Source organism: Micropterus salmoides, unplaced genomic scaffold, assembly GCF_014851395.1.
Source record: "Micropterus salmoides isolate LMB-PRFRI ecotype aquatic unplaced genomic scaffold, ASM1485139v1 Ms_hic_scaffold_2813, whole genome shotgun sequence".
Taxonomy (NCBI): domain Eukaryota; kingdom Metazoa; phylum Chordata; class Actinopteri; order Centrarchiformes; family Centrarchidae; genus Micropterus; species Micropterus salmoides.
This window is the reverse complement of record NW_024042055.1, coordinates 16,030-28,999: the sequence shown is the minus strand read 5'-3', so window position 1 is coordinate 28,999 and position 12,970 is coordinate 16,030. Positions and strand designations below refer to the sequence as shown.

The 12,970-nt window shown below is 53.2% G+C and overlaps 12 non-coding genes across 12 annotated transcripts; all 12 read left to right on the top strand.

Moving 5' to 3' along the window:
* The first annotated feature begins 348 nt into the window (after positions 1-348).
* trnaf-gaa lies at positions 349-421 on the top strand. Its single transcript has one exon. It is a non-coding gene; the product is annotated as a tRNA-Phe (tRNA).
* Positions 422-1,834: 1,413 nt separating this feature from the next.
* trnaf-gaa lies at positions 1,835-1,907 on the top strand. The gene has a single exon. It is a non-coding gene; the product is annotated as a tRNA-Phe (tRNA).
* Positions 1,908-3,332: 1,425 nt separating this feature from the next.
* On the top strand, positions 3,333-3,405 carry trnaf-gaa. The gene has a single exon. It is a non-coding gene; the product is annotated as a tRNA-Phe (tRNA).
* A 134-nt stretch (positions 3,406-3,539) lies between these two features.
* On the top strand, positions 3,540-3,612 carry trnaf-gaa. The gene has a single exon. It is a non-coding gene; the product is annotated as a tRNA-Phe (tRNA).
* Positions 3,613-5,040: 1,428 nt separating this feature from the next.
* trnaf-gaa lies at positions 5,041-5,113 on the top strand. Its single transcript has one exon. It is a non-coding gene; the product is annotated as a tRNA-Phe (tRNA).
* Positions 5,114-6,541: 1,428 nt separating this feature from the next.
* On the top strand, positions 6,542-6,614 carry trnaf-gaa. Its single transcript has one exon. It is a non-coding gene; the product is annotated as a tRNA-Phe (tRNA).
* A 134-nt stretch (positions 6,615-6,748) lies between these two features.
* trnaf-gaa lies at positions 6,749-6,821 on the top strand. The gene has a single exon. It is a non-coding gene; the product is annotated as a tRNA-Phe (tRNA).
* Positions 6,822-8,249: 1,428 nt separating this feature from the next.
* trnaf-gaa lies at positions 8,250-8,322 on the top strand. Its single transcript has one exon. It is a non-coding gene; the product is annotated as a tRNA-Phe (tRNA).
* Positions 8,323-8,456: 134 nt separating this feature from the next.
* On the top strand, positions 8,457-8,529 carry trnaf-gaa. The gene has a single exon. It is a non-coding gene; the product is annotated as a tRNA-Phe (tRNA).
* Positions 8,530-9,957: 1,428 nt separating this feature from the next.
* Positions 9,958-10,030, top strand: trnaf-gaa. The gene has a single exon. It is a non-coding gene; the product is annotated as a tRNA-Phe (tRNA).
* Positions 10,031-10,164: 134 nt separating this feature from the next.
* Positions 10,165-10,237, top strand: trnaf-gaa. The gene has a single exon. It is a non-coding gene; the product is annotated as a tRNA-Phe (tRNA).
* A 1,428-nt stretch (positions 10,238-11,665) lies between these two features.
* Positions 11,666-11,738, top strand: trnaf-gaa. Its single transcript has one exon. It is a non-coding gene; the product is annotated as a tRNA-Phe (tRNA).
* The last annotated feature ends 1,232 nt before the right edge of the window (positions 11,739-12,970 follow it).

Here is a 12,970-nt window from a genome sequence, read left to right as displayed (position 1 = left end):
TAAAATGCTATTAGGTAAAAGTATATGTTTTTAATGAGGGAATACAATCAAATATTTGCTTTAAAGCTCAAGAGTACCTGTGCTGCGTTATCTCAGAAACGTTATCCTATGCTAGATCGGCCTCTGGTGGGCAGATGAGGCAACAGCGGCCGAATAGCTCAGCTGGGAGAGCGTTAGACTGAAGAAAAGTCCCTGGTTCGATCCCGGGTTTCGGCAAGAGCCCGGTGGCTTTTGATGGCACAGAGGGAATACAATCAAAATTTGCTTTAAAGCTCAAGAGTACCTCTGTATCTCAGAAACGTTATCCTATGCTAGATCGGCCTCTGGTGGGCAGATGAGGCAACAGCGGCCGAAATAGCTCAGCTGGGAGAGCGTTAGACTGAAGATCTAAAGGTCCCTGGTTCGATCCCGGGTTTCGGCAAGAGCCCGGTGGCTTTTGATGGCACAGAGGGAATACAATCAAATATTTGCTTTAAAGCTCCGAAGAACAGTGGATGTGAAACCCAAAGAGAGATTCAACCGAGAAATACACCCACTATAGCCATTGTGTTTTGTAAAAGCCTTGACTTTCCCTGAACAGGCAGCATATTACACCACACTGCATCCACACCATTCCTTCCATCCATCTTCATCTGCTTATCCGGGTCGGGGCGCGGGGCAGCAGCTCCAGCAGGGGACCCCAAACTTCTCTTTACCGAGCCACATTAACCAGCTCTGACCGGGGGATCCCGGGGCGTTCCCAGGCCAGTGTGGAGATACAATCCCTCCACCTAGTCCTGGGTCTTCCCCTAGGCCTCCTCCCGCTGGACGTGCCTGGAACACCTCCCTAGGGAGGCTTCAGGAGGCATCCTTACCAGATGCCCAAACCACCTCAACTGGCTCCTTTCGACGCAAAGGCAGCGGCTCTACTCTGAGCTCCTCGCGGATGGCTGAGCTTCTCACCTTATCTCTAAGGGAGACACCAGCCACCCGCCTGAGGAAACCCATTTCGGCCGCTTGTACCCGCGACCTCGTTCTGTCGGTCATGACCCAGCCTTCATGACCATAGTGAGGGTAGGAACGAAAATTGACCGGCGGATCGAGAGCTTTGCCTTACGGCTCGGCTCTCTTTTTGTCACAACGGTGCGGTAAAGCGAGTGCAATACTGCCCCCGCTGCTCCGATTCTGCGGCCAATCTCCTGCTCCAGTCTCCCCTCACGCGTGAACAAGACCCCGAGGTACTTGAACTCCTTCACTTGGGTAAGGACTCATTCCCTACCTGGAGTTGGCACCCACCCGTTTCCTGCTGAGAACCATGGCCTCAGATTTAGAGGTGCGAATCCTCATCCCAACCGCTTCACACTCTGCTGCCAACCGATCCAGTGAGAGCTGAAGGTCAAGGACCGATGACGCCATCAGGACCACATCATCCGCAAAAAGCAGCGACGAGATACCAAACCGCAACCCCTCCCCACCACGACTACGCCTCGACATCCTGTCCATGGCTATCGCAAACAGGATTGGTGACAAAGCGCAGCCCTGGCGAAGGCCAACCCTCACCTGGAAAAAGTCCGACTTACAGCCGAGTACTCGGACACAGTTCTCGCTTTGGATGTACAGGGATTGGATAGCCCTGAGACGGGACCCCCTCACCCCGCACTACATATTCCATCTAATTTAGGAAACCGTTTTAGACACTGGATTAAAATGCTATTTAGGTAAAAGTATATGTTTTTAATGATGAGGAATACAATCAAAATATTTGCTTTAAAGCTCAAGAGTACCTGTGCTGCGTTATCTCAGAAACGTTATCCTATGCTAGATCGGCCTCTGGTGGGCAGATGAGGCAACAGCGGCCGAAATAGCTCAGCTGGGAGAGCGTTAGACTGAAGATCTAAAGGTCCCTGGTTCGATCCCGGGTTTCGGCAAGAGCCCGGTGGCTTTTGATGGCACAGAGGGAATACAATCAAAATATTTGCTTTAAAGCTCCGAAGAAACAGTGGATGTGAAACCCAAAGAAGAGATTCAACCGAGAAATACACCCACTATAGCCATTGTGTTTTGTAAAAGCCTTGACTTTCCCTGAACAGGCAGCATATTACACCACACTGCATCCACACACATTCCTTCCATCCATCTTCATCTGCTTATCCGGGGTCGGGGCGCGGGGGCAGCAGCTCCAGCAGGGGACCCCAAACTTCTCTTTACCGAGCCACATTAACCAGCTCTGCCGGGGGATCCCGGGGCGTTCCCAGGCCAGTGTGGAGATACAATCCCTCCACCTAGTCCTGGGTCTTCCCCTAGGCCTCCTCCCAGCTGGACGTGCCTGGAACACCTCCCTAGGGAGGCGTTCAGGAGGCATCCTTACCAGATGCCCAAACCACCTCAACTGGCTCCTTTCGACGCAAAGGAGCAGCGGCTCTACTCTGAGCTCCTCGCGGATGGCTGAGCTTCTCACCTTATCTCTAAGGGACACCAGCCACCCGCCTGAGGAAACCCATTTCGGCCGCTTGTACCCGCGACCTCGTTCTGTCGGTCATGACCCAGCCTTCATGACCATAGGTGAGGGTAGGAACGAAAATTGACCGGCGGATCGAGAGCTTTGCCTTACGGCTCGGCTCTCTTTTTGTCACAACGGTGCGGTAAAGCGAGTGCAATACTGCCCCCGCTGCTCCGATTCTGCGGCCAATCTCCTGCTCCAGTCTCCCCTCACGCGTGAACAAGACCCCGAGGTACTTGAACTCCTTCACTTGGGGTAAGGACTCATTCCCTACCTGGAGTTGGCACCCCACCCGTTTCCTGCTGAGAACCATGGCCTCAGATTTAGAGGTGCGAATCCTCATCCCAACCGCTTCACACTCTGCTGCCAACCGATCCAGTGAGAGCTGAAGGTCAAGGACCGATGACGCCATCAGGACCACATCATCCGCAAAAAGCAGCGACGAGATACCAAACCGCAACCCCTCCCCACCACGACTACGCCTCGACATCCTGTCCATGGCTATCGCAAACAGGATTGGTGACAAAGCGCAGCCCTGGCGAAGGCCAACCCTCACCTGGAAAAAGTCCGACTTACAGCCGAGTACTCGGACACAGTTCTCGCTTTGGATGTACAGGGATTGGATAGCCCTGAGACGGGACCCCCTCACCCCGCACTACATATTCCATCTAATTTAGGAAACCGTTTTTAGACACTGGATTAAAATGCTATTTAGGTAAAAGTATATGTTTTTAATGATGAGGGAATACAATCAAAATATTTGCTTTAAAGCTCAAGAGTACCTGTGCTGCGTTATCTCAGAAACGTTATCCTATGCTAGATCGGCCTCTGGTGGGCAGATGAGGCAACAGCGGCCGAAATAGCTCAGCTGGGAGAGCGTTAGACTGAAGATCTAAAGGTCCCTGGTTCGATCCCGGGTTTCGGCAAGAGCCCGGTGGCTTTTGATGGCACAGAGGGAATACAATCAAAATATTTGCTTTAAAGCTCAAGAGTACCTCTGTATCTCAGAAACGTTATCCTATGCTAGATCGGCCTCTGGTGGGCAGATGAGGCAACAGCGGCCGAAATAGCTCAGCTGGGAGAGCGTTAGACTGAAGATCTAAAGGTCCCTGGTTCGATCCCGGGTTTCGGCAAGAGCCCGGTGGCTTTTGATGGCACAGAGGGAATACAATCAAAATATTTGCTTTAAAGCTCCGAAGAAACAGTGGATGTGAAACCCAAAGAAGAGATTCAACCGAGAAATACACCCACTATAGCCATTGTGTTTTGTAAAAGCCTTGACTTTCCCTGAACAGGCAGCATATTACACCACACTGCATCCACACACATTCCTTCCATCCATCTTCATCTGCTTATCCGGGGTCGGGGCGCGGGGGCAGCAGCTCCAGCAGGGGACCCCAAACTTCTCTTTACCGAGCCACATTAACCAGCTCTGGCCGGGGGATCCCGGGGCGTTCCCAGGCCAGTGTGGAGATACAATCCCTCCACCTAGTCCTGGGTCTTCCCCTAGGCCTCCTCCCAGCTGGACGTGCCTGGAACACCTCCCTAGGGAGGCGTTCAGGAGGCATCCTTACCAGATGCCCAAACCACCTCAACTGGCTCCTTTCGACGCAAAGGAGCAGCGGCTCTACTCTGAGCTCCTCGCGGATGGCTGAGCTTCTCACCTTATCTCTAAGGGAGACACCAGCCACCCGCCTGAGGAAACCCATTTCGGCCGCTTGTACCCGCGACCTCGTTCTGTCGGTCATGACCCAGCCTTCATGACCATAGGTGAGGGTAGGAACGAAAATTGACCGGCGGATCGAGAGCTTTGCCTTACGGCTCGGCTCTCTTTTTGTCACAACGGTGCGGTAAAGCGAGTGCAATACTGCCCCCGCTGCTCCGATTCTGCGGCCAATCTCCTGCTCCAGTCTCCCCTCACGCGTGAACAAGACCCCGAGGTACTTGAACTCCTTCACTTGGGGTAAGGACTCATTCCCTACCTGGAGTTGGCACCCCACCCGTTTCCTGCTGAGAACCATGGCCTCAGATTTAGAGGTGCGAATCCTCATCCCAACCGCTTCACACTCTGCTGCCAACCGATCCAGTGAGAGCTGAAGGTCAAGGACCGATGACGCCATCAGGACCACATCATCCGCAAAAAGCAGCGACGAGATACCAAACCGCAACCCCTCCCCACCACGACTACGCCTCGACATCCTGTCCATGGCTATCGCAAACAGGATTGGTGACAAAGCGCAGCCCTGGCGAAGGCCAACCCTCACCTGGAAAAAGTCCGACTTACAGCCGAGTACTCGGACACAGTTCTCGCTTTGGATGTACAGGGATTGGATAGCCCTGAGACGGGACCCCCTCACCCCGCACTACATATTCCATCTAATTTAGGAAACCGTTTTTAGACACTGGATTAAAATGCTATTTAGGTAAAAGTATATGTTTTTAATGATGAGGGAATACAATCAAAATATTTGCTTTAAAGCTCAAGAGTACCTGTGCTGCGTTATCTCAGAAACGTTATCCTATGCTAGATCGGCCTCTGGTGGGCAGATGAGGCAACAGCGGCCGAAATAGCTCAGCTGGGAGAGCGTTAGACTGAAGATCTAAAGGTCCCTGGTTCGATCCCGGGTTTCGGCAAGAGCCCGGTGGCTTTTGATGGCACAGAGGGAATACAATCAAAATATTTGCTTTAAAGCTCCGAAGAAACAGTGGATGTGAAACCCAAAGAAGAGATTCAACCGAGAAATACACCCACTATAGCCATTGTGTTTTGTAAAAGCCTTGACTTTCCCTGAACAGGCAGCATATTACACCACACTGCATCCACACACATTCCTTCCATCCATCTTCATCTGCTTATCCGGGGTCGGGGCGCGGGGGCAGCAGCTCCAGCAGGGGACCCCAAACTTCTCTTTACCGAGCCACATTAACCAGCTCTGACCGGGGGATCCCGGGGCGTTCCCAGGCCAGTGTGGAGATACAATCCCTCCACCTAGTCCTGGGTCTTCCCCTAGGCCTCCTCCCAGCTGGACGTGCCTGGAACACCTCCCTAGGGAGGCGTTCAGGAGGCATCCTTACCAGATGCCCAAACCACCTCAACTGGCTCCTTTCGACGCAAAGGAGCAGCGGCTCTACTCTGAGCTCCTCGCGGATGGCTGAGCTTCTCACCTTATCTCTAAGGGAGACACCAGCCACCCGCCTGAGGAAACCCATTTCGGCCGCTTGTACCCGCGACCTCGTTCTGTCGGTCATGACCCAGCCTTCATGACCATAGGTGAGGGTAGGAACGAAAATTGACCGGCGGATCGAGAGCTTTGCCTTACGGCTCGGCTCTCTTTTTGTCACAACGGTGCGGTAAAGCGAGTGCAATACTGCCCCCGCTGCTCCGATTCTGCGGCCAATCTCCTGCTCCAGTCTCCCCTCACGCGTGAACAAGACCCCGAGGTACTTGAACTCCTTCACTTGGGGTAAGGACTCATTCCCTACCTGGAGTTGGCACCCCACCCGTTTCCTGCTGAGAACCATGGCCTCAGATTTAGAGGTGCGAATCCTCATCCCAACCGCTTCACACTCTGCTGCCAACCGATCCAGTGAGAGCTGAAGGTCAAGGACCGATGACGCCATCAGGACCACATCATCCGCAAAAAGCAGCGACGAGATACCAAACCGCAACCCCTCCCCACCACGACTACGCCTCGACATCCTGTCCATGGCTATCGCAAACAGGATTGGTGACAAAGCGCAGCCCTGGCGAAGGCCAACCCTCACCTGGAAAAAGTCCGACTTACAGCCGAGTACTCGGACACAGTTCTCGCTTTGGATGTACAGGGATTGGATAGCCCTGAGACGGGACCCCCTCACCCCGCACTACATATTCCATCTAATTTAGGAAACCGTTTTTAGACACTGGATTAAAATGCTATTTAGGTAAAAGTATATGTTTTTAATGATGAGGGAATACAATCAAAATATTTGCTTTAAAGCTCAAGAGTACCTGTGCTGCGTTATCTCAGAAACGTTATCCTATGCTAGATCGGCCTCTGGTGGGCAGATGAGGCAACAGCGGCCGAAATAGCTCAGCTGGGAGAGCGTTAGACTGAAGATCTAAAGGTCCCTGGTTCGATCCCGGGTTTCGGCAAGAGCCCGGTGGCTTTTGATGGCACAGAGGGAATACAATCAAAATATTTGCTTTAAAGCTCAAGAGTACCTCTGTATCTCAGAAACGTTATCCTATGCTAGATCGGCCTCTGGTGGGCAGATGAGGCAACAGCGGCCGAAATAGCTCAGCTGGGAGAGCGTTAGACTGAAGATCTAAAGGTCCCTGGTTCGATCCCGGGTTTCGGCAAGAGCCCGGTGGCTTTTGATGGCACAGAGGGAATACAATCAAAATATTTGCTTTAAAGCTCCGAAGAAACAGTGGATGTGAAACCCAAAGAAGAGATTCAACCGAGAAATACACCCACTATAGCCATTGTGTTTTGTAAAAGCCTTGACTTTCCCTGAACAGGCAGCATATTACACCACACTGCATCCACACACATTCCTTCCATCCATCTTCATCTGCTTATCCGGGGTCGGGGCGCGGGGGCAGCAGCTCCAGCAGGGGACCCCAAACTTCTCTTTACCGAGCCACATTAACCAGCTCTGACCGGGGGATCCCGGGGCGTTCCCAGGCCAGTGTGGAGATACAATCCCTCCACCTAGTCCTGGGTCTTCCCCTAGGCCTCCTCCCAGCTGGACGTGCCTGGAACACCTCCCTAGGGAGGCGTTCAGGAGGCATCCTTACCAGATGCCCAAACCACCTCAACTGGCTCCTTTCGACGCAAAGGAGCAGCGGCTCTACTCTGAGCTCCTCGCGGATGGCTGAGCTTCTCACCTTATCTCTAAGGGAGACACCAGCCACCCGCCTGAGGAAACCCATTTCGGCCGCTTGTACCCGCGACCTCGTTCTGTCGGTCATGACCCAGCCTTCATGACCATAGGTGAGGGTAGGAACGAAAATTGACCGGCGGATCGAGAGCTTTGCCTTACGGCTCGGCTCTCTTTTTGTCACAACGGTGCGGTAAAGCGAGTGCAATACTGCCCCCGCTGCTCCGATTCTGCGGCCAATCTCCTGCTCCAGTCTCCCCTCACGCGTGAACAAGACCCCGAGGTACTTGAACTCCTTCACTTGGGGTAAGGACTCATTCCCTACCTGGAGTTGGCACCCCACCCGTTTCCTGCTGAGAACCATGGCCTCAGATTTAGAGGTGCGAATCCTCATCCCAACCGCTTCACACTCTGCTGCCAACCGATCCAGTGAGAGCTGAAGGTCAAGGACCGATGACGCCATCAGGACCACATCATCCGCAAAAAGCAGCGACGAGATACCAAACCGCAACCCCTCCCCACCACGACTACGCCTCGACATCCTGTCCATGGCTATCGCAAACAGGATTGGTGACAAAGCGCAGCCCTGGCGAAGGCCAACCCTCACCTGGAAAAAGTCCGACTTACAGCCGAGTACTCGGACACAGTTCTCGCTTTGGATGTACAGGGATTGGATAGCCCTGAGACGGGACCCCCTCACCCCGCACTACATATTCCATCTAATTTAGGAAACCGTTTTTAGACACTGGATTAAAATGCTATTTAGGTAAAAGTATATGTTTTTAATGATGAGGGAATACAATCAAAATATTTGCTTTAAAGCTCAAGAGTACCTGTGCTGCGTTATCTCAGAAACGTTATCCTATGCTAGATCGGCCTCTGGTGGGCAGATGAGGCAACAGCGGCCGAAATAGCTCAGCTGGGAGAGCGTTAGACTGAAGATCTAAAGGTCCCTGGTTCGATCCCGGGTTTCGGCAAGAGCCCGGTGGCTTTTGATGGCACAGAGGGAATACAATCAAAATATTTGCTTTAAAGCTCAAGAGTACCTCTGTATCTCAGAAACGTTATCCTATGCTAGATCGGCCTCTGGTGGGCAGATGAGGCAACAGCGGCCGAAATAGCTCAGCTGGGAGAGCGTTAGACTGAAGATCTAAAGGTCCCTGGTTCGATCCCGGGTTTCGGCAAGAGCCCGGTGGCTTTTGATGGCACAGAGGGAATACAATCAAAATATTTGCTTTAAAGCTCCGAAGAAACAGTGGATGTGAAACCCAAAGAAGAGATTCAACCGAGAAATACACCCACTATAGCCATTGTGTTTTGTAAAAGCCTTGACTTTCCCTGAACAGGCAGCATATTACACCACACTGCATCCACACACATTCCTTCCATCCATCTTCATCTGCTTATCCGGGGTCGGGGCGCGGGGGCAGCAGCTCCAGCAGGGGACCCCAAACTTCTCTTTACCGAGCCACATTAACCAGCTCTGACCGGGGGATCCCGGGGCGTTCCCAGGCCAGTGTGGAGATACAATCCCTCCACCTAGTCCTGGGTCTTCCCCTAGGCCTCCTCCCAGCTGGACGTGCCTGGAACACCTCCCTAGGGAGGCGTTCAGGAGGCATCCTTACCAGATGCCCAAACCACCTCAACTGGCTCCTTTCGACGCAAAGGAGCAGCGGCTCTACTCTGAGCTCCTCGCGGATGGCTGAGCTTCTCACCTTATCTCTAAGGGAGACACCAGCCACCCGCCTGAGGAAACCCATTTCGGCCGCTTGTACCCGCGACCTCGTTCTGTCGGTCATGACCCAGCCTTCATGACCATAGGTGAGGGTAGGAACGAAAATTGACCGGCGGATCGAGAGCTTTGCCTTACGGCTCGGCTCTCTTTTTGTCACAACGGTGCGGTAAAGCGAGTGCAATACTGCCCCCGCTGCTCCGATTCTGCGGCCAATCTCCTGCTCCAGTCTCCCCTCACGCGTGAACAAGACCCCGAGGTACTTGAACTCCTTCACTTGGGGTAAGGACTCATTCCCTACCTGGAGTTGGCACCCCACCCGTTTCCTGCTGAGAACCATGGCCTCAGATTTAGAGGTGCGAATCCTCATCCCAACCGCTTCACACTCTGCTGCCAACCGATCCAGTGAGAGCTGAAGGTCAAGGACCGATGACGCCATCAGGACCACATCATCCGCAAAAAGCAGCGACGAGATACCAAACCGCAACCCCTCCCCACCACGACTACGCCTCGACATCCTGTCCATGGCTATCGCAAACAGGATTGGTGACAAAGCGCAGCCCTGGCGAAGGCCAACCCTCACCTGGAAAAAGTCCGACTTACAGCCGAGTACTCGGACACAGTTCTCGCTTTGGATGTACAGGGATTGGATAGCCCTGAGACGGGACCCCCTCACCCCGCACTACATATTCCATCTAATTTAGGAAACCGTTTTTAGACACTGGATTAAAATGCTATTTAGGTAAAAGTATATGTTTTTAATGATGAGGGAATACAATCAAAATATTTGCTTTAAAGCTCAAGAGTACCTGTGCTGCGTTATCTCAGAAACGTTATCCTATGCTAGATCGGCCTCTGGTGGGCAGATGAGGCAACAGCGGCCGAAATAGCTCAGCTGGGAGAGCGTTAGACTGAAGATCTAAAGGTCCCTGGTTCGATCCCGGGTTTCGGCAAGAGCCCGGTGGCTTTTGATGGCACAGAGGGAATACAATCAAAATATTTGCTTTAAAGCTCAAGAGTACCTCTGTATCTCAGAAACGTTATCCTATGCTAGATCGGCCTCTGGTGGGCAGATGAGGCAACAGCGGCCGAAATAGCTCAGCTGGGAGAGCGTTAGACTGAAGATCTAAAGGTCCCTGGTTCGATCCCGGGTTTCGGCAAGAGCCCGGTGGCTTTTGATGGCACAGAGGGAATACAATCAAAATATTTGCTTTAAAGCTCCGAAGAAACAGTGGATGTGAAACCCAAAGAAGAGATTCAACCGAGAAATACACCCACTATAGCCATTGTGTTTTGTAAAAGCCTTGACTTTCCCTGAACAGGCAGCATATTACACCACACTGCATCCACACACATTCCTTCCATCCATCTTCATCTGCTTATCCGGGGTCGGGGCGCGGGGGCAGCAGCTCCAGCAGGGGACCCCAAACTTCTCTTTACCGAGCCACATTAACCAGCTCTGACCGGGGGATCCCGGGGCGTTCCCAGGCCAGTGTGGAGATACAATCCCTCCACCTAGTCCTGGGTCTTCCCCTAGGCCTCCTCCCAGCTGGACGTGCCTGGAACACCTCCCTAGGGAGGCGTTCAGGAGGCATCCTTACCAGATGCCCAAACCACCTCAACTGGCTCCTTTCGACGCAAAGGAGCAGCGGCTCTACTCTGAGCTCCTCGCGGATGGCTGAGCTTCTCACCTTATCTCTAAGGGAGACACCAGCCACCCGCCTGAGGAAACCCATTTCGGCCGCTTGTACCCGCGACCTCGTTCTGTCGGTCATGACCCAGCCTTCATGACCATAGGTGAGGGTAGGAACGAAAATTGACCGGCGGATCGAGAGCTTTGCCTTACGGCTCGGCTCTCTTTTTGTCACAACGGTGCGGTAAAGCGAGTGCAATACTGCCCCCGCTGCTCCGATTCTGCGGCCAATCTCCTGCTCCAGTCTCCCCTCACGCGTGAACAAGACCCCGAGGTACTTGAACTCCTTCACTTGGGGTAAGGACTCATTCCCTACCTGGAGTTGGCACCCCACCCGTTTCCTGCTGAGAACCATGGCCTCAGATTTAGAGGTGCGAATCCTCATCCCAACCGCTTCACACTCTGCTGCCAACCGATCCAGTGAGAGCTGAAGGTCAAGGACCGATGACGCCATCAGGACCACATCATCCGCAAAAAGCAGCGACGAGATACCAAACCGCAACCCCTCCCCACCACGACTACGCCTCGACATCCTGTCCATGGCTATCGCAAACAGGATTGGTGACAAAGCGCAGCCCTGGCGAAGGCCAACCCTCACCTGGAAAAAGTCCGACTTACAGCCGAGTACTCGGACACAGTTCTCGCTTTGGATGTACAGGGATTGGATAGCCCTGAGACGGGACCCCCTCACCCCGCACTACATATTCCATCTAATTTAGGAAACCGTTTTTAGACACTGGATTAAAATGCTATTTAGGTAAAAGTATATGTTTTTAATGATGAGGGAATACAATCAAAATATTTGCTTTAAAGCTCAAGAGTACCTGTGCTGCGTTATCTCAGAAACGTTATCCTATGCTAGATCGGCCTCTGGTGGGCAGATGAGGCAACAGCGGCCGAAATAGCTCAGCTGGGAGAGCGTTAGACTGAAGATCTAAAGGTCCCTGGTTCGATCCCGGGTTTCGGCAAGAGCCCGGTGGCTTTTGATGGCACAGAGGGAATACAATCAAAATATTTGCTTTAAAGCTCCGAAGAAACAGTGGATGTGAAACCCAAAGAAGAGATTCAACCGAGAAATACACCCACTATAGCCATTGTGTTTTGTAAAAGCCTTGACTTTCCCTGAACAGGCAGCATATTACACCACACTGCATCCACACACATTCCTTCCATCCATCTTCATCTGCTTATCCGGGGTCGGGGCGCGGGGGCAGCAGCTCCAGCAGGGGACCCCAAACTTCTCTTTACCGAGCCACATTAACCAGCTCTGACCGGGGGATCCCGGGGCGTTCCCAGGCCAGTGTGGAGATACAATCCCTCCACCTAGTCCTGGGTCTTCCCCTAGGCCTCCTCCCAGCTGGACGTGCCTGGAACACCTCCCTAGGGAGGCGTTCAGGAGGCATCCTTACCAGATGCCCAAACCACCTCAACTGGCTCCTTTCGACGCAAAGGAGCAGCGGCTCTACTCTGAGCTCCTCGCGGATGGCTGAGCTTCTCACCTTATCTCTAAGGGAGACACCAGCCACCCGCCTGAGGAAACCCATTTCGGCCGCTTGTACCCGCGACCTCGTTCTGTCGGTCATGACCCAGCCTTCATGACCATAGGTGAGGGTAGGAACGAAAATTGACCGGCGGATCGAGAGCTTTGCCTTACGGCTCGGCTCTCTTTTTGTCACAACGGTGCGGTAAAGCGAGTGCAATACTGCCCCCGCTGCTCCGATTCTGCGGCCAATCTCCTGCTCCAGTCTCCCCTCACGCGTGAACAAGACCCCGAGGTACTTGAACTCCTTCACTTGGGGTAAGGACTCATTCCCTACCTGGAGTTGGCACCCCACCCGTTTCCTGCTGAGAACCATGGCCTCAGATTTAGAGGTGCGAATCCTCATCCCAACCGCTTCACACTCTGCTGCCAACCGATCCAGTGAGAGCTGAAGGTCAAGGACCGATGACGCCATCAGGACCACATCATCCGCAAAAAGCAGCGACGAGATACCAAACCGCAACCCCTCCCCACCACGACTACGCCTCGACATCCTGTCCATGGCTATCGCAAACAGGATTGGTGACAAAGCGCAGCCCTGGCGAAGGCCAACCCTCACCTGGAAAAAGTCCGACTTACAGCCGAGTACTCGGACACAGTTCTCGCTTTGGATGTACAGGGATTGGATAGCCCTGAGACGGGACCCCCTCACCCCGCACT